General features: G+C 38.8%; 1 protein-coding gene across 5 annotated transcripts in view; it reads left to right on the forward strand.

Annotated features, from left to right (window-relative positions):
* Positions 1 to 18,672, forward strand: part of CHM (CHM Rab escort protein) — a 198,197-nt gene that overhangs the window by 147,780 nt on the left and 31,745 nt on the right. The gene's annotated exons all lie outside the window — the stretch shown is intronic.

An 18,672-nucleotide genomic window follows, 5' to 3' on the forward strand; every position in this document is an offset into this window, starting at 1 on the left:
GCATATGGTATTTGTTTTTCTCTTTCTGACTTCCTTCACTCTGTATGACAGACTCTAGGTCTATCCACCTCACTATAGAGGACTCAATATCATTTCTTTTTATGGCCGAGTAATATTCCATTGTATATATGTGCCACATCTTCGTTATCCATTCATCTGTCGATGGACACTTAGGTTGCTTCCATGTCCTGGCTATTGTAAATAGTGCTGCAATGAACATTGTGATACATGACTCTTTTTTTGAATTATGGTTTTTTTCAGGGTATATGCCCAGTAGTGGGATTGCTGGGTCGTATGGTAGTTCTATTTGTAGTTTTTGAAGGAACTTCCATACTCTTCTCCATAGTGGCTGTATCAATTTACATTCCCACCAACAGTGCAAGAGTGTTCCCTTTTCTCCACACCCTCTCCAGCATTTATTGTTTGTAGGTTTTTTGATGATGACCATTCTGACCAGTGTGAGGTGATACCTCACTATAGTTTTGATTTGCATTTCTCTAATGATTAGTGATGTTGAGCATCCTTTCATGTGTTTTTAGGCAATCCATGTATCTTGTCTGGAGAAATGTTTATTTAGGTCTTCTGCCCATTTTGTGATTCAGTTGTTTGTTTTTTTGATATTAAGCTACATGAGCTGCTTGTAAATTTTGGAAATTAATCCTTTGTCAGTTACTTCATTTGAAAATATTTTCTCCCATTTTGAGGGTTGTCTTTTCATCTTGTTTATGGTTTCCTTTGCTGTGGAAAAGCTTTTAAGTTTCATAGATCCCATTTGTTTATTTTTGCTTTTATTTCCATTTCTCTAGGAGGTAGGTCAAAAAGGATCTTGGTGTGATTATGTCATAGAGTGTTCTGCCTATATTTTCCTCTAAGGGTTTTATAGTGTCCATCATGTTTAATGTGTCATTTAAAGCTTGTGTTTCCTTATTTATTTTCATTTGGATGATCTGTCCATTGGTGAAAGTGGGGTGTTAAAGTCCCCTAGTAGTATTGTGTTACTTTTGATTTCCCCTTTTATGCCTGTTAGCATTTGCCTTATATATTGAGGTGCTCCTATGTTGGGTGCAGAAATATTTACAATTGTTATATCTTCTTCTTGGATTGATCCCTTGATCATTATGTAGTGTCCTCTGTGTCTTTTGTAATAGTCTTTATTTTAAAGTCTATTTTGTCTGATATGAGAATTGCTACTCCAGCTTTCTTTAAATTTCCATTTGCATGGAATATCTTTTCCCATCCCGTCACTTTCAGTCTGTATGTGTCCCTAGGTCTGAAGTGGGTGTCTTGTAGACAGCCTACATACGGGTCTTGTTTGTATCCATTCAGCTAGTCTGTGTCTTTTGGTTGGATCATTTAATCCATTTACATTTAAGGTAATTATCAATATGTATGTTCCTATTGCCATTTTCTTAATTATTTTGGGTTTGTTTTTGTAGGTCTTTTCCTTCTCTTGTGTTTCCTGCCTAGAGAAGTTCCTTTAGCATTTGTTGTAGAGCTGGTTTGGTGGTGCTGAATTCTCTTAGCTTTTGCTTGTTTGTAAAGGTTTTGATTTCTCCATTGAATCTGAATGAGATCGTTGCTGGGTAGAGTAATCTTGGTTGTAGGTTTTTCCCTTTCATCACTTTAAATATGTCCTGCCACTCCCTTCTGGCTTGCAAAGTTTCTGATGAAAGATCAGCTGTTAAGCTTATGGGGATTCCCTTGTATGTTATTTGTTGCTTTTCCCTTGCTGCTTTTAATTTTTTTTGTGTATTTAATTTTTGATATTTTGATTATAATGTGTCTTGGCATGTTTCTCCTTGGATTTATCCTGTATGGGAATCTCTGCAATTCCTGGACTTGATTGACTATTTCCTTTCCCATGTTAGGAAAGTTTTCAACTATAATTTCTTCCAGTATTTTCTCAGACACTTTCTTTTTCTCTTTTTCTTCTTTTGAGACCCCTATAATTTGAATGTTGGTGCGTTTAGTGTTGTCCCATAGGTCTCTGAGACTGTCCTCAATTCTTTTCATTCTTTTTTCTTTATTCTGCTCTGTGGTAATTTTTTCCACTAGTTTATCTTCCAGTTCACTTATCAGGTCTTCTGCCTCAGTTATTCTGCTATTGATTCCTTCTAGAGAATTTTTAATTTCATTTATGGTGTTGTTCATCCTTGTTTGTTTGCTCTGTAGTTCTTCTAGGTCCTTGTTAAACGTTCCTTGTATTTTCTCCATTCTTTTTCCAAGATTTTGGATCATGTTTACTAACATTACTCTGAATTCTTTTTCAGGTAGACTGTCTTTTTCCTCTTCATTTGTTTGGTCTGGTGGCTTTTTACGTTTCTCCTTCATCTGCTGTATAGTTCTCTGTCTTCTCATTTTGCTTAACTTACTGTGTTTGGGGTCTCTTTCTTGTAGTCTGCAGGTTTGTAGTTCCCGTTGTTTTTGGTGTCTGCCCCCAGTGGGTAAGGTTGGTTCAGTGGGTTGTGTAGGCTTCCTGGTAGAGGGGACAGGTGTCTGTGTTCTGGTGGATGAGGCTGGATCTTGTCTTTTTGAGGGGCAGGACTGCTTCCAGTGGTGTTTTTGGGGGGTGTCTGTGAACTTATTATGCTTTTAGGCAGCCTCTCTGTTCATGGGTGGGGGTGTGTTCCTGTCTTGCCAGTTGTTTGGCATGAGGCTTCCAGCACTGGACCTTGCTGGCCGTTGGGTGGAGCTGGGTCTTAGCTTTTAGGCAGAGATCTCTGGGATAGCTCTCGCCGATTAATATTACATGGAGTTGGGAGGTCTCTGGTGGTCCAGTGCCGTAAATTCAGCTCTCCCACATCAGAGGCTCAGGCCTGACACCAGGCTAGAGCACCAAGACCCTGTCAGCCACACAGCTCAGAAGAAAAGGGAGAAAAAGAGAAAGAAAAAAAAGTGAAAAAAAAAAAATAAAATAAAAACAAATAATTAAAGTAATAAAAATAAAAGTATACTTAATAAAAATGAGAGAGCAACAAAACCAATAAACAAATCCACCAATGATAACAAGTGCTAAAAACTATACTAAGATAAACATAAAAATCAGAAACAAGTCAGTCGCAGGCAGCAAACCCCAAGTCTACAGTTGCTCCCAAAGTCCACCACTTCAATTTTGGGTTGATTCCTTGTCTATTCAGGTATTCCACAGATGTAGGTACCTCAAGTTGATTGTGAGGATTTAATCTGCTGCTCCTGAGGCTGCAAGGAGAAATTTCCCTTTCTCTTCTTTGTTTGCACAACTCCTGGAGTTCAGCTTTGGAGTTAGCCCCTTCTCTGCGTGTAGGTTGCCCTCAGGCTTCTGTTTCCCCCCAGACAGGACGGGGTTAAAGCATCGGCTGATTAGGGGCCTCTGGCTCACTCAGGCTGGAAAGAGGGAGGGGTACGGTAGTTATAATTGGAATGCGGGGTGAGCCTGTGGCAGCAGAGGCCAGAGTAACATTGCACCAGCCTGAGTTGTGTGTTCTCCTGGGGAAGTTGTTCCTGGATCACGGGACCCTGGCTGTGGTGGGCTGTACAGGCTCGCAGGGTGGTGCGGTGGTGTGTAGATAGTGATCTGTGCTTGCACACAGGATTCTTGGTGGCTGCAACAGCAGCGTTAGCGTTTCATGCCTGTCTCCGGTGTCTGAGCTGATAGCCGCAGCTCACGCCCATCTCTGGAGCTCGTTTAAGCCGTACTCTGCCTTCTGTGGACAGACAGGGAAGGAATCCCCTCTCCTCGCGCATCCTGAAACAATGGTCTGTTGCCTCTTAGGTCCAGAGTTTTTCCCGGACTCCCTCCCGACTAGCTGTGGCGCACTAGCCCCCTTCAGGCTGTGTTTACGCCACCAACCCCAGTCCTCTCCCTGAGCCCGAGCCTCAGCTCCCAGCCCCCGCCCGCCCCCCGGTGGGTGAGCAGACAAGCCTCTTGGGCTGGTGAGTGCTGGTCGGCACCGATCCTCTGTGCGGGAATCTCTCCGCTTTGCCCTCTGCACCCTTGTTGCTACGCTCTCCTCCGTGGCTTCGAAGCTTCCCCCCCTCTGCCACCCACAGTCTCCGCCTGCAAAGGGGCTTCTAGTGTGTGGAAACCTTTCCTCCTTCACAGCCCCCTCCCAGGGGTGCAGGTCACATCCCTATTCTTTTGTGTCTGTTTTTTCTTTTTTCTTTTGCCTACCCAGGTACATGTGGAGTTTCTTGCCTTTGGGGAGATCTGAGGTCTTCTGCCAGCGTTCAGTAGGTGTTCTGTATGAGTTGTTCCACACATAGATGTATTTTTGATGTATTTGTGAGGAGGAAGGTGATCTCCACATCTTACTCCTCCACCATCTTGTAGGTCCTCCTATTATTCCTTTTAAGTGGGCAAACTGAAAGAGCCAGTTCACAGAGGTCTAGTTCCAAGATCCTTTGCAAGGATTCTTTCTTTAATTTTTTTAAGTTTATTGGAAACTTACTTTCACAAAATTTATTTTCTTTACTGCTAGTTTTCCTCTTTTCCTTTGAATTCTTAATCTAGTTACTGAATTTCTACCATGTATAAATCCTCAATGTATTTCTTTTTTATGAGACTAAAGTTAGGGACTAATTAATCTATCTATTCTTTTATTTGTGTGTATTAAAATTTCTGTCTCACCACTCTCATGTATCATGCCTCCTCCAACATGTTTCTTAAAGATGTTTCACTAAGTTGAAATCAACATGTATACATTAGCCATCACTATGCCTAGACCTAAACTGTACTTGTAGGGATTATAAAGGAACAGAGGCTGACATTCCTGATTTGAAGTATTCATAATCTTACTGCACATCTAATGGAACAAGACAATATTAACTGTGTGCTCTGGTAGGCATATCAGGATAGATAAAGATGAATACAACATAGGCCCTGAACTTGGGCGACTCACAATCTAGTGGGACAGATAAGACAAACACAGAAGTAGCTGTAAGAGGCAGACTATTAAAATACCACAAGAGAGGTACCAACAAACTAGACACTAGAGAGTCATAGGAGGAAAACATAACAGTATCATTAGGATGTTTTTAAATTCTATAAACTTACATTAAGTTTTACTGAAACTCTTACATGAATTATGAGAAGCAGAAGACCAATCTGGTTTGGCCTAGTCAAGGAACACTTGACTATGTTTACAAGTGTAGTGCTATTACTTAAAAAAAATGACAAAAATGTGGTCAAAGAGAAGTGAGAGCTTGATGCCAGCAGAGAGAGGGAAGAAAACTTATCCAATATTGCTGTAATCCTAAATTTCCATTTGAAAAAGTAGTTCAGAGAAGGTTTTTTTCCTTTTATAGTGATACAGGTAAATCTTTACCCTGACATCTGTCCTTATTATTTTTCCCCTATTACTTTAGCCAGTTTTTGTGTGTGTCTTTTTATCTGTGTTAGCATCTTAAGTATAAAATAAAACTTCACATTTTTAATTTTCTAAATTGCATTTATTTTGTTTGTGAATATTTCTGTAAATTTATTTTTATTGATTATTTTTCTATGTGAAATATTTTATATTCCCAGTCTAATAATGCATATTCACTGTTGACAATTTGGAAGATATAAAAAAAGAAAAGTAAAATTAGTATAATCTTTCTACTTAGAAATGATAAATACTTGGTTATGTTTCTTTTTTTGTTTGTGTATGCATGTATATTTTCATAAAAATGCAATACTAATTTATATACTGCTTTATAACCTGCTTTTTAAAAAGACTTAATAATATAACAAAAATCATTTTGCATGTCTATGATATAATTTTCAGTGATTGTGGATATGCCATTTTTATTTAATCCCATGATGTTGGATTGTTTTGAAAAATTTTACTTGATACTCCTGTAACAAGCAGCCATCTTTATAAGTAAATATTTGTGAGCATCCATTATTTTTTGTAAGATTTTTTTTAGTGGAATTATTGGGTCAAAGTGTATGGATTTTTTTTAAATTTTGGAATAATTATAGATTCATAGGAATTTGCAAAGATAGTACAGAAAGGTCCTATGTATCCTTCATCCAGTTTCTTCCAATATAGTGCAATATCAAAACCAGGAATGTGACACTGGTACAATGTGTGTATGCAGTTTTATCACATGTGTAGATTCTTATGACATTACCACAAGGATCCCTATTGTTGCCCTTTTATAGCCACAGCCAAATCCCTCCTTCCCCACACCTGTTACCTAATCCCTGGCAACCACTAATCCGTTTTCCGTCTCAATAATTTTGCCATTTTGAGAATGTCATATAAAAGGAATCATACAGTATGTAGTCTTTTGAGATTGACTTTTTTCACTCAGTGTAATTTTGTTAAGGATCACCCAACCTGTTGCATGTATCAATAGTTCATTCCTGTTTATTGCAGAGTAGTATTCCATGGTAAGGTATACTTTCTTCTGGCCTTCATGGTTTCTCATGAGAAATCTGTTGTTTTTCCCCTATAGCTAGTGTTTGTTTGTTTGTTTTTCTCTCAAGGCTGCTTTCAAGATTTTTTTCTTAGTCTTTAATTTTTAGAAGTTTGATTATGATGTGTCTTGGAATGGATTTCTTTGGATTTATTCTATCAATATTTGGAATTTGTGCACCTTCTTGAATCTGCAGGTTTATATATTTTGTCAAATTTGGGAAATTTTCATCCTTTATTTCTTTGAGTACTTTTCAGCCAACCCTCTTTCTCCTCCTTCTTCTGGGAGGAAACATGTCTATTAGATCTTTCACTATAGTTCCACATGTCTCTGAGGCTCTGTTCATTTATTTTATTCAAAGATATTTATTACACCTATTGACAGCAGTGTACCCTGCTAGACACAGTGGATTATATGAAGGAATATAGCCAAAGTGGTAACAATACTAAGATAGTATTGATACAGAGAGTACAAAGATAGTACAAAGAGCAAGAAGAGCCCAAACTGCATGTATTTCTGTTCATGTTCATATAGTCTGTTTTCTCTCTTTTGTTCATATTGTGTCATATTTCTACAGTTCTACTTTTAAGTTCACTGATTCTTTCGTCTGTGCATTCCATTCTGCTCTTGGACCCAACCATTATGTTTTAAAGTTTTAATTATTACATTTTGGGTTTAAAATTTTCCATTTGGTTCTTCTTTAAATCTTATACTTGTTACTTGTGGAATACATCAGGATTTTCAGAACTCTAGTGAAGAAGCAGGTATCAGGAGACGACTAACCCATGATTGATTAGAACAAGAATTCATTACTAAGATGGAATGAACTGATGAGGGATGGTTGTGACTTTTTATTTTTTAGATTACTGTTAATGTTTTAATGTTCTTTTTTTCTGGATTTAAGGAGCCCTTTTTTTTCTTAAGCTATCTATAAATTATAATGATTATGTATATTGTGCTTTGTAAACAGAAATGAACAATTTATCTTTTCTCAAAAAAAAAAATCTTCTACTTGTTTGCTAAGGCTTTCTCTTTCTTTGCTGAGACAGTTTGTTTCATTTGTTTCCAGCATGTATGTTTGTAATTGGTCATTGATGCTTTTATTTTTTTTTGGCTGCGTTGGGTCTTCAATGCTGCACATGGGCTTTCTCTGGTTGCGGTGAGCAGGGGTTACTCTTCGTTGTAGTGCGTGGGCTTCTCATTGCAGTGGCTTCTCTTGTTGCAGAGCACGGGCTCTAGGCACACGGGCTTCAGTAGTTGCGGTGTGTGGGCTCAGTAGTTGTAGCGCACAGGACCAGTTAGTTGTGGCTCGTGGGCTTTAGAGTGCAGACTCAGTAGTTGTGGTGCATGGACTTAGTTGCTCCGCGGCCTGTGGGATCTTCCCAGACCAAGGATCAAACCCTTGTCCCCTGCATTGGCAGGCGTATTCTTAACCACTGTGCCACCAGGGAAGTCGCTGATGCACTTTTATGATTGCTACATTAAATCTTCAGACAAGTACAGCAGCTGTGTCATGTTGGCATCTGCTGATTGTCTTTTCTTATTCAAGTTGAGGTTTTCCTGGTTCTTGGTATAATGAGTAATTTTGGATTGATACCCAGGCATTTTTGTTATATAATGGGACTTAGATCTTATTCTTAGGCTTCCTCTGACGCTGCTCTGGTGGGGAAAGGGAGTGCTCCCTTGTTACTGCCAGGTGGTAGTGGAAGTCCTGGTTCCCCACTTGGCCTCTCCTGGCACCCAGAGGTTGGAGAACTTCCCTATTACTGCTGAGTGATTGTAGTGCCGGCTCTCCACTAGGCCTCCACTCATTCCAGCCTGGCTAGGAGGAGCAGCAGTGTCTCGACACTGCTCCCCACATGGCCTCAATGACACCGTGGGGAGAGGGTGTGGCCTCATTACTCAGGCAATGGTGAGAGACTTCACTCTCCATTTGGCCTCCTATGACACCACTACAGTGGGACTGGGGAGCGGTCCTCATTACTGCTGGGTAGGGGTGAAAATCTAGGATCCCATCATGGTCTCTGCTGACATGGTAGAGGATGGGGACTGTTTCTCCATGTGGGGATGAAAGTCCTGGCTCCATACTTGGCCTTCTTTGACACCACCCTACCAGGGAGGTTGGGGCACCTCATTACAGCCTGGTGAAGAGTGGAAGTCTACACTCCCCATTCAACCTTTAATGGTGAGTGTAGAGGTGGGGCCTTGTTTTTTTTCTATGGTCTTTGACTGGGGTAGAACAACTATGTCTAAAAGTTTTTATCTTGCTAGGTTGCCCCTTTCCTGGTCTTTTGACTAATGAGAGCAGACTTTTGTTGGGGCTTTGTTTGTCTGAGTCCATTGATGTTTCTTGGTTGCCATTTTCTCTGGTAACCAGTCTGAGATACATGAGGCAAAAAGAGAACCCAGGGAGGGAATTCCCCCGTGGCACAGTGTTTAAGAATCCGACTGCTAATGCAGGGGACACAAGTTCAAGCCCTAGTTCAGGAAGATCCCACATGCCATGGAGCAACTAAGCCCATGCGCCACAACTACTGAGCCTGGCCTCTATAGCTTGCGAGCCATAACTACTGAGCCTTGTGCCACAACTACTGAAGCCCGTGCGCCTAAAGTCTGTGGTCCACCACAAGAGAAGCCATCACAATGAGAAGCCTGCACACCACACCGAAGAGTAGCCCCTGCTCACCACAGCTAGGGAAAGCCCACACACAGCAATGAAGACCCAACTCAGCCAATAATTAATTAATTAATTTTTAAAAACAAAAGAAAACCCAGGGAACTCTGCCATTTTGTTCCTTTGGTCCCAAGGTCCCTAGCTGGTCTGCTTTTCTTCTCTGTACTTCAGGGTTTTCTTATGTTTGTTTTATATATTATGTCCAAAATTTTTAGCTGTAGTTAGCAAGAACGATAGAGAAGAGTACCTTTACTCCATCTTTCTGGAAATGGAAGTCCCAAAGTTTCTGAAAGTTTCTGGAGTTTTTAGGGCTTTTGATACATAATGTCAAATTGCCCCTCTCCCAAAGTGGTATCAACTTGCATATCCACTGGTAGTTTATAAGCAAACATGTCTGTTTCTCTAAACAAACAAGAGCACTGGGTATTATCAAATCTCCATTGCCAGTTTGAAAGTAGAAAATATTTTGTTTAAATGTGTATTTAATAATTCATGAAGTTGACCATCCTTTCTTAGTGTTTATTGGGTATTTATACTTTTTCTATGAATCCCTTATTCATTTCATTTGTCTATTGATTATTCTTTTCTTATCAACTTATAAGCACAATATAAACATTAAGGGTAAAAAAATAATTAAAAATAAACATTCATGAAAAGCTGTTCAGCATCACTAATTATTGGAGAAATGCAAATCAACACTACAATGAGGTATCACCTCACAGCGGTTAGAATGGCCATCATCAAAAAAATCTACAAACAGGGCTTCCCTGGTGGCACAGTTGTTGGGAGTCCACCTGCCGATGCAGGGGACACGGGTTCGTGCCCCGGTCTGGGAAGATCCCACATGCCGCGGAGTGGCTGGGCCCGTGAGCCATGGCCGCTGAGCCTGCGCGTCTGGAGCCTGTGCTCCGCAACGGGAGAGGCCACAACAGTGAGAGACCCGTGTACCGCAAAAAAAAAAAAAAAAAAAAAAATCTAAAAACAATAAATGCTGGAGAGGGTGTGGAGAAAAAGGAACCTTCCTACACTGTTGGTGGGAATAGAAATTGGTACAGCCACTATGGAGAAGAGTGTGGAGGTTCCTTAGAAAACTAAAAATAGAGCTGACATGTGATCCAGCAATCCAACTCCTGGGCGTATACCCAGAGAAACCCATAATTCAAAAGGATACATGCACCTCAATGTTTATTGCAGCACTATTTACAATAGCCAGGACATGGAAGCAACCTAAATGCCCATCTTCGGATGAATGGATAAAGGAGATGTGGCACATATATACAATGGAATATTACTCAGCCATAAAAAGAAACGAAATTGAGCTATTTGTAGTGAGGTGGATGGACCTAGAGTTTGTCATACAGAGTGAAGTAAGTCAGAAGGAGAAAGGCAAATACCGTATGCTAACACATATATATGGAATCTAAGAAAAAATAATGTAATGAAGAACCTAGGAGTAAGACGGGAATAAAGACGCAGACCTACTAGAGAATGGACTTGAGGATTTGGGGAGGGGGAAGGGTAAGCTGTGACAAAGTGAGAGAGTGGCATGGACATATATACACTACCAAACGTAAAATAGATAGCTAGTGGGAAGCAGCCACATAGCACAGGGAGATCAGCTCGATGGTTTGTGACCACCTAGAGGGGTGGGATAGGGAGGGTGGGAAGGAGGGAGACGCAAGAGGGAAGAGATATGGGAACATATGTATATGTATAACTGATTCACTTTGTTATAAAGCGGAAACTAACACACCATTGTAAAGCAATTATGTTCCAATAAAGATGTAAAAAAAAAAAAGAAACTTTGCAGTTTCATATTAACTATAATGATAACATAAAGTTTGCTTATATAAATTTTCTGTCATGAGTAAAATTTTTGTACTAATTTTGTATTGTGAGGGATGAACCTATTTGTGTGTTTATATATACATATGCAGACACATACGTGTATTTATTGGTACATCACTGTATAGGAAACAAATTCCAAAGAGTATATGCCAAAATAGTCATAACAGTGGTTATCCCTAAATGGTGGGAAGACAGGTAACTAACTTTTTTTTTTATTTGTTTACCTTGATTTTCTGATTTCTCTACAGTATGAATTAAAAACAGATTTAACTGGTTATGCCACAAAGATAAGGGATCATATTACAGACATGTATAATAGTGTAGCCAAAATTTGACATACTATACCAGATGTTTGTTATAATTTTGATTATGTACAATTTAATCCACAGTTCGGGGTGTTTATTTCCAGGCTGCTACAGTATAAAAATGTTTCAAGTGGTCATTAAATTTGAGCATTTTTCTTTATGCTTCATTACTATCAAACCTTCCTACTTTGATACATAGTTTCCTGGAATTTTAAACCACTTTTCCAAATTGCCTCACAACATGCTAATCAGTGACCCATCTTAAGTTAGCCCTTTCCCATGTGGCTCCTTCCTTCTTTGTCATTTGGATTCTGTTCCTGCTTAATTCATTTATTTATGTGTGTGTATACTTTCTCATCCCCAAACCTCTTCTTCAGGTCAGCTCATTCAGGAAAGTCTTTCTAATGATTGAGAAGAACAAAGCATGGATCTTTGTGTTCTGTAGTCATATGTAGCATGAAGTGGTACTGTGATCTTCACATTTTTTTAAAAAAAGCAATATCTTAGTTGTTTTAAACATCACCGGGACATTTCCTTGGAATTTTGACATTGTTAAATTTCCAATATATTCTTTGGGGGAAACACTAAAATGCATTTCACATGTATGTATTTGTCTTAGTAGCTTTCTCATATAATAGAGTTATATTTATTCATGGAATCACTATAGAGGTCAAGGAACTTCCCTCATATTATTAAATTCTCCAGGGTTAAATGTTATGTGGTAAGAAATGGTGGTAGGACATCTCTGCACTTTCCAAATATAGGAGATCCCCACCTTTGGATGAAGTGTATTCTTTGACAATATCTATTAAAGCAATTTGTGTTGAGGCAAACTTTTGTCTACTCACCCCTGCATTTCACACAGAGACTGTCATAAGCTTCGTAAGGGTTGTCCTTGCAGACTGGTTTAAATGCCTGTTCATCCTTCAAATCTTAGTTCAAATATTATCACCTTCCCCTGCCTCATTCATGTACTTAGGCTTTTGCTCCTATATTTAGGTAGAACTCGAACTTCTTTCTAAGTTAACATTTATTACAATTTAATAGTAATGATAATTAACATTTATCAAGTACTTAATATATGCAGGCTCTGTTCTAAGTTCTTCACATGGATTAACTTATCCCTCACAACAAATCTGAGATAGGTGCCATTGTCTTTTCTATTATTCAGATGAGGAAACTGAGACACAGAAAAGGTAAATGATTCACCCAGGGTCACAGATTTAGTAAGAGGGAGAAGCAGAATTTGAACCCGGACAGTCTGACTCTAGGGCTTACACTTTTAACCACCATGCTATACTGTTTCTCAGAGTAGTTGTAGCATAATTAGCTTTACATTTCTTATCCAATATGAGGAACAGAACCATGGCTTGCCATTTCTATTCCTAGAACTTAAGTATTGGGTTGGCCAAAAAGTGCCTTCAGTTTTTAAGTAAAAGTAAGACACATTTTTCATTTTCACCAAGAGCTTTATTGAACAATGTATTCACCCTTTTGTTCCACTACCTTCTGCCATTTTTCAGGCAACTTCATAATTCCATCTTCCCAAAACTTTTTATCTTTTTGAGCAAAGAACTGTTCCAGGTGCCTTCTAGAGTCTTCCGGGGAACTGACACTTTTTCCATTAAGAGAATTTTGTGAAGACCGAAATAAATGGAATCCGAAGGTGCAACGTCTGGTGAATACGGCGGATGAATCAGAACTTCCGAGCCAAGCTGTAACAGTTTTTGCGTGGTCATCAAAAAAACATGTGGTCTTGTGGTATCCTGATGGAAGATTACGCGTTTTCTGTTTACTATTTCCAGATGCTTTTTGTCGAGTGCTGCTTTCAGTTGGTCTAATGGGGAACAGTACTTTTTGGAATTAATCGTTTGATTTTCTGGAAGGAGCTCATAATAGAGGACTCCCTTCCAATCCCACCATATACACATCACGTTGTTTAGATGAAGACCGGCCTTTGGTGTGGTTGGTGGTGGTTCATTTAGCTTGCCCCACAATCCCTTTTCTTCCACATTATAGTACAGTATCCACTTTTCATCGCCTGTCACAATTTGTTTTAAAAACGGAACGTTTCAGTAGAGAATTGCATGCGGAAATACGGTCAAGAAGGTTTTTTTCCCTAGTGGAACCCAAACATCAAAGCGATTAACATAACCAAGCTGATGCAAATGATTTTCAACACTTGATTTGGATATTTTGAGTATGTCGGCTATCTCCCACATGGTATAATGTTTATTGTTCTCAATTAAAGTCTCGATTTGATCACTATCAACTTCAACTGGTCTACCTGACCATGGAGCATCTTCCAGCTAGAAATCTCCAGCACAGAACTTCTCAAACCACTTTTTTTTTTTAAATGTTGAGCCTTCTTTTAATTTATTTATTTCTATTTTTGGCTGTGTTGGGTCTTCGTTTCTGTGTGAGGGCTTTCTCTAGTTGTGGCAAGTGGGGGCCACTCTTCATCGCGGTGTGCGGGCCTCTCACTGTCGTGGCCTCTCGTTGCGGAGCACAGGCTCCAGACACGCAGGCTTAGTAGTTGTGGCTTACGGGCCTAGTTGCTCCGTGGCACGTGGGATCTTCCCAGACCTGGGCTCAAACCCGTGTCCCCTGCATTAGCAGGCAGATTCTCAACAACTGCGCCACCAGGGAAGACCGCAAACCACTTTTGACATGTTCGGATCAGTCACAGCACCTTCTCCATACACTGCACATATCTTTTTGTGCGTTTCAGTTGCATTTTTACCTTTCCTGAAATAATAAAGAAGAATATGCAGAAAATTGCTTTTTTAATTCCATGTTCAATATTAAAATTGCTACACAAAAATTCACAAATTTTGATAAGTCTTTCGTAAATGCACACTGATATGACAGCTCTCACATACAGTCTAAGAAAACTGTTTTGAATAAAGTTAAAGAAAACTAAGTGCTACTAGAGCCATCTTATGGAAAAAGCCAAATGAACCTTTTGGTCAACCCAATATGTACATTATGCTTAGTACTTTGAGTAAAAAAAAAAAAAAACTACCTGCATAGTCTTGTTTCTTCTTTTTTTATTTTTTTACATCTTTATTGGAATATAATTGCTTTACAATGGTGTGTTAGTTTCTGATTTCTAACAAAGTGAATCAGTTATACATATACATGTGTTACCATATCTCTTCTGTCTTGCGTCTCCCTCCCTCACACCCTCCCTATCCCACCCCTCCAGGTGGTCACAAAGCACCGACCTGATCTCCCTGTGCTATGCGGCTGCTTCCCACTAGCTACCTACCTTACCTTTGGTAGTGTATATATGTCCATGCCTCTCTCTCGCTTTGTCACAGCTTACCCTTCCCCCTCCCCATATCCTCAAGTCCATTCTCTAGTAGGTCTGTGTCTGTTCCTTTCTTACACCTAGGTTCTTCATGACATTTTTTTTCTTAAATTCCATACATATGTGTTAGCATAAGGTATTTGTCTTTCTCTTTCTGACTTACTTCACTCTGTATGACAGACTCTAGGTCTATGCACCTCATTAAAATAACTCAATTTTGTTTCCTTTTATGGCTGAGTAATATTCCATTGTATATATGAGCCACATCTTCTTTATCCATTCATCCGATGATGGACACTTAGGTTGTTTCCATCTCTGGGCTATTGTAAATAGAGCTGCAATGAACATTTTGGTACTTGACACTTTTCGAATTATATTTTTCTCAGGGTATATGCCCAGTAGTGGGATTGCTGGGTCATATGGTAGTTCTATTTGTAGTTTTTTTTAAGGAAGCTCCATACTGTTCTCCACAGTGGCTATATCAATTTACATGCCCACCAACAGTGCAGGAGGGTTCCCTTTTCTCCACACCCTCTCCAGCATTTATTGTTTCTAGATTTTTTGATGATGGCCATTCTGACTGGTGTGAGATGATATCTCATTGTAGTTTTGATTTGCATTTCTCTAATGATTAATGAAGTTCAGCATTCTTTCATGTGTTTGTTGGCACTCTGTATATCTTCTTTGGAGAAATGTCTATTTAGGTCTTCTGCCCATTTTTGGATTGGGTTGTCTGTTTTCTTGTTATTGAGCTGCATGAGCTGCTTATAAATTTTGGAGATTAATCTTTGTCAGTTGCTTCATTTGCAAATATTTTCTCCCATTCTGAGGGTTGTCTTTTGGACTTGTTTATGGTTTCCTTTGCAGTGCAAAAGCTTTGAAGTTTCATTAGGTCCCATTTGTTTATTTTGGTTTTTATTTGCATTTCTCTAGGAGGTGGGTCAAAAAGGATCTTGCTGTGATTTATGTCATAGAGTGTTCTGCCTATGTTTTCCTCTAGGAGTTTGATAGTTTCTCCCCTTACATTTAGGTCTTTAATCCATTTTGGGCTTATTTTTGTGTATGGTTTTAGGGAGTGATCTAATTTCATACTTTTACATGTACCTGTCCAGTTTTCCCAGCACCATTTATTGAGCTGGCTGTCCTTTCTCCACTATACCTTCCTGCCTCCTTTATCAGAGATAAGGTGACCATATGTGTGTGGGTTTATCTCTGGGCTTTCTATCCTTTTCCATTGATCTATCTTTCTGTTTTTGTGCCAATACCATACTGTCTTGATTACTGTAGCTTTGTAGTATAGTCTGAAGTCAGGGAGCCTGATTCCTCCAGCTCCGTTTTTCGTTCTCCAGATTGCTTTGGATATTCTGGGTCTTTTGTGTTTCCATACCAATTGTGAATTTTTTTGTTCTAGTTCTGTGAAAAATACCAGTGGTAGTTTGATAGGGATTTCATTGAATCTGTAGATTGCTTTGGGTAGTAGAGTCATTTTGACAATGTTGATTCTTCCAATCCAAGAACATGGTATATCTCTCCATCTATTTGTATTATCTTTAATTTCTTTCATCAGTGTCTTATAATTTTCTGCATACAAGTCTTTTGTCTCCTTAGGTAGGTTTATTCCTAGATATTTTAATCTTTTTGTTGCAATGGTAAATGGGAGTGTTTTCTTGATTTCACTTTCAGATTTTTCATCATTAGTGTACAGGAATGCCAGAGATTTCTGTGCATAAATTTTGTATCCTGCTACTTTATCAGCTTCATTGATTAGCTCTAGTAGTTTTCTGGTAGCATCTTTAGGATTCTCTATGTATACTATCATGTCATCCGCAAACAGTGACAGCTTTACTTCTTCTTTTCCGATTTGGATTCCTTTTATTTCCTTTTCTTCTCTGATTGCTGTGGCTAAAACTTCCAAAACTATGTTAAATAGGAGTGGTGAGAGTGGGCAACCTTGTCTTGTTCCTGATCTTAGTGGAAATGCTTTCAGCTTGTCACCATTGAGGACGATGTTGGCTGTGGGTTTGTCATATATGGCCTTTATTATGTTGAGGAAAGTTCCCTCTATGCCTACTTTCTGCAGGGTTTTTATCATAAATGGGTGTTGAATTTTGTCAAAAGCTTTCTCTGCATCTATTGAGATGATCATATGGTTTTTCTCCTTCAGTTTGTTAATATGGTTTATCACATTGATTGTTTTGCATATATTGAAGAATCCTTGCATTCCTGGAATAAACCCTACTGGATCATGCTGTATGATCCTTTTAATGTGTTGTTGGATTCTGTTTGCTAGTATTTTGTTGAGGATTTTTGCATCTATGTTCATCAGTGATATTGGCCTGTAGTTTTCTTTCATTGTGACATCCTTCTCTGGTTTTCGTATCAAGGTGATGGTGGCCTCGTAGAAGGAGTTTGGGAGTGCTCCTCCCTCTGCTATGTTTTAGAAGAGTTTGAGAAGGATAGGTGTTAGTTCTTCTCTAAATGTTTGATAGAATTCACGTGTGAAGTAATCTGGTCCTGGGCTTTTGTTTGTTGGAAGAATTTTAATCACAGTTTCAATTTCAGTGCTTGTGATTGGTCTGTTCATATTTTTATTTCTTCCAGATTCAGTCTTGGCAGGTTGTGCATGTCTAAGAATTTGTCCATTTCTTCCAGGTTGTCCATTTTATTGGCATAGAGTTGCTTGTAGTAATCTCTCATGATCTTTTGTACTTCTGCAGTGTCAGTTGTTACTTCTCCTTTTTCATTTCTAATTCTATTGATTTGAGTCTTCTCCCTTTTTTTCTTGATGAGTCTGGCTAATGGTTTGTCAATTTTGTTTATCTTCTCAAAGAACCAGCTTTTAGTTTTATTGATCTTTGCTATCATTTCCTTCATTTCTTTTTCATTTATTTCTGATCTGATTTTTATGATTTCTTTCCTTCTACTGACTTTGGGGTTTTTTTGTTCTTCTTTCTCTTATTGCTTTAGGTGCAAGGTTAGGTTGTTTATTCAAGGTGTTTACTGATTCTTAAGGTAGGATTGTATTGCTATAAACTTCCCTCTTAGAACTGCTTTTGCTGCATCCCATAGATTTTGGTTCGTCGTGTCTCCACTGTCATTTTTTTCTAGGTATGTTTTGATTTCCTCTTTGATTTCTTCAGTGATCACTTCATTATTAAGTAGTGTATTGTTTAGCCTCCATGTGTTTGTATATTTTACAGATCTTTTCCTGTAATTGATATCTAGTCTCATAGCGTTGTGGTTGGAAAAGTTACTTGAAACAATTTCAATTTTCTTAAATTTATCAAGGCTTGACTTGTGACCCAAGATATGATCTATCCTGGAGAATGTTCCATGAGCACTTGAGAAAAATGTGTATTCTGTTGTTTTTGGATGGAATGTCCTATAAATATCAATTAAGTCCATCTTTTTTAATGTATCATTTAAAGGTTGTGTTTCCGTATTTATTTTCATTTTGGATGGCCTGTCCATTGGTGAATGTGGGGTGTTAAAGGCCCCTATTATGAATGTGTTACTGTCGATTTCCCCTTTTATGGCTGCTAGTATTTGCCTTGTGTATTGAGGTGCTCCTATGTTGGGTGCATAAATATTTACAATTGTTATATCTTCTTCTTGGATCAATCCCTTGGTCATTATGTAGTGTCCTTCTTTGTCTCTTCTAATAGTTTTTATTTTAACGTCTATTTTGTCTGATATGAGAATTGCTACTCCAGCTTTCTTTTGGTTTCCATTTGCATGAAATTGCTTTTTTCCATCCCCTTCCTTTCAGTCTGTATGTGTCTCTAGGTCTGAAGTGGCTCTCTGGAGACAGCAAATATGTGGGTCTTGTTTTTGTATCCATGCAGCCAATCTGTGTCTTTTGGTGGGAGCATTTAGTCTATTTACATTTAACGTAATTATCGATATGTGTGTTCCTATTCCCATTTTCTTAACTGTTTGGGGTTCGTTATTGTAGGTCTTTTCCTTCTCTTGTGTTTCTTGCCTAAAGAAGTTCCTTTAGCAGTTGTTGTAATGCTGGTTTGGTGGTGCTGAACTCTCTCAGCTTTTGCTTGTCTGTAAAAGTTTTAATTTCTCCATCAAATCTGAATGAGATCCTTTCTGGGTAGAATAATCTTGGTTGCAGGTTTTTCTCCTTCATCACTTTAAATATG

Source organism: Tursiops truncatus, chromosome X (assembly GCF_011762595.2).
Source record: "Tursiops truncatus isolate mTurTru1 chromosome X, mTurTru1.mat.Y, whole genome shotgun sequence".
Classification (NCBI taxonomy): domain Eukaryota; kingdom Metazoa; phylum Chordata; class Mammalia; order Artiodactyla; family Delphinidae; genus Tursiops; species Tursiops truncatus.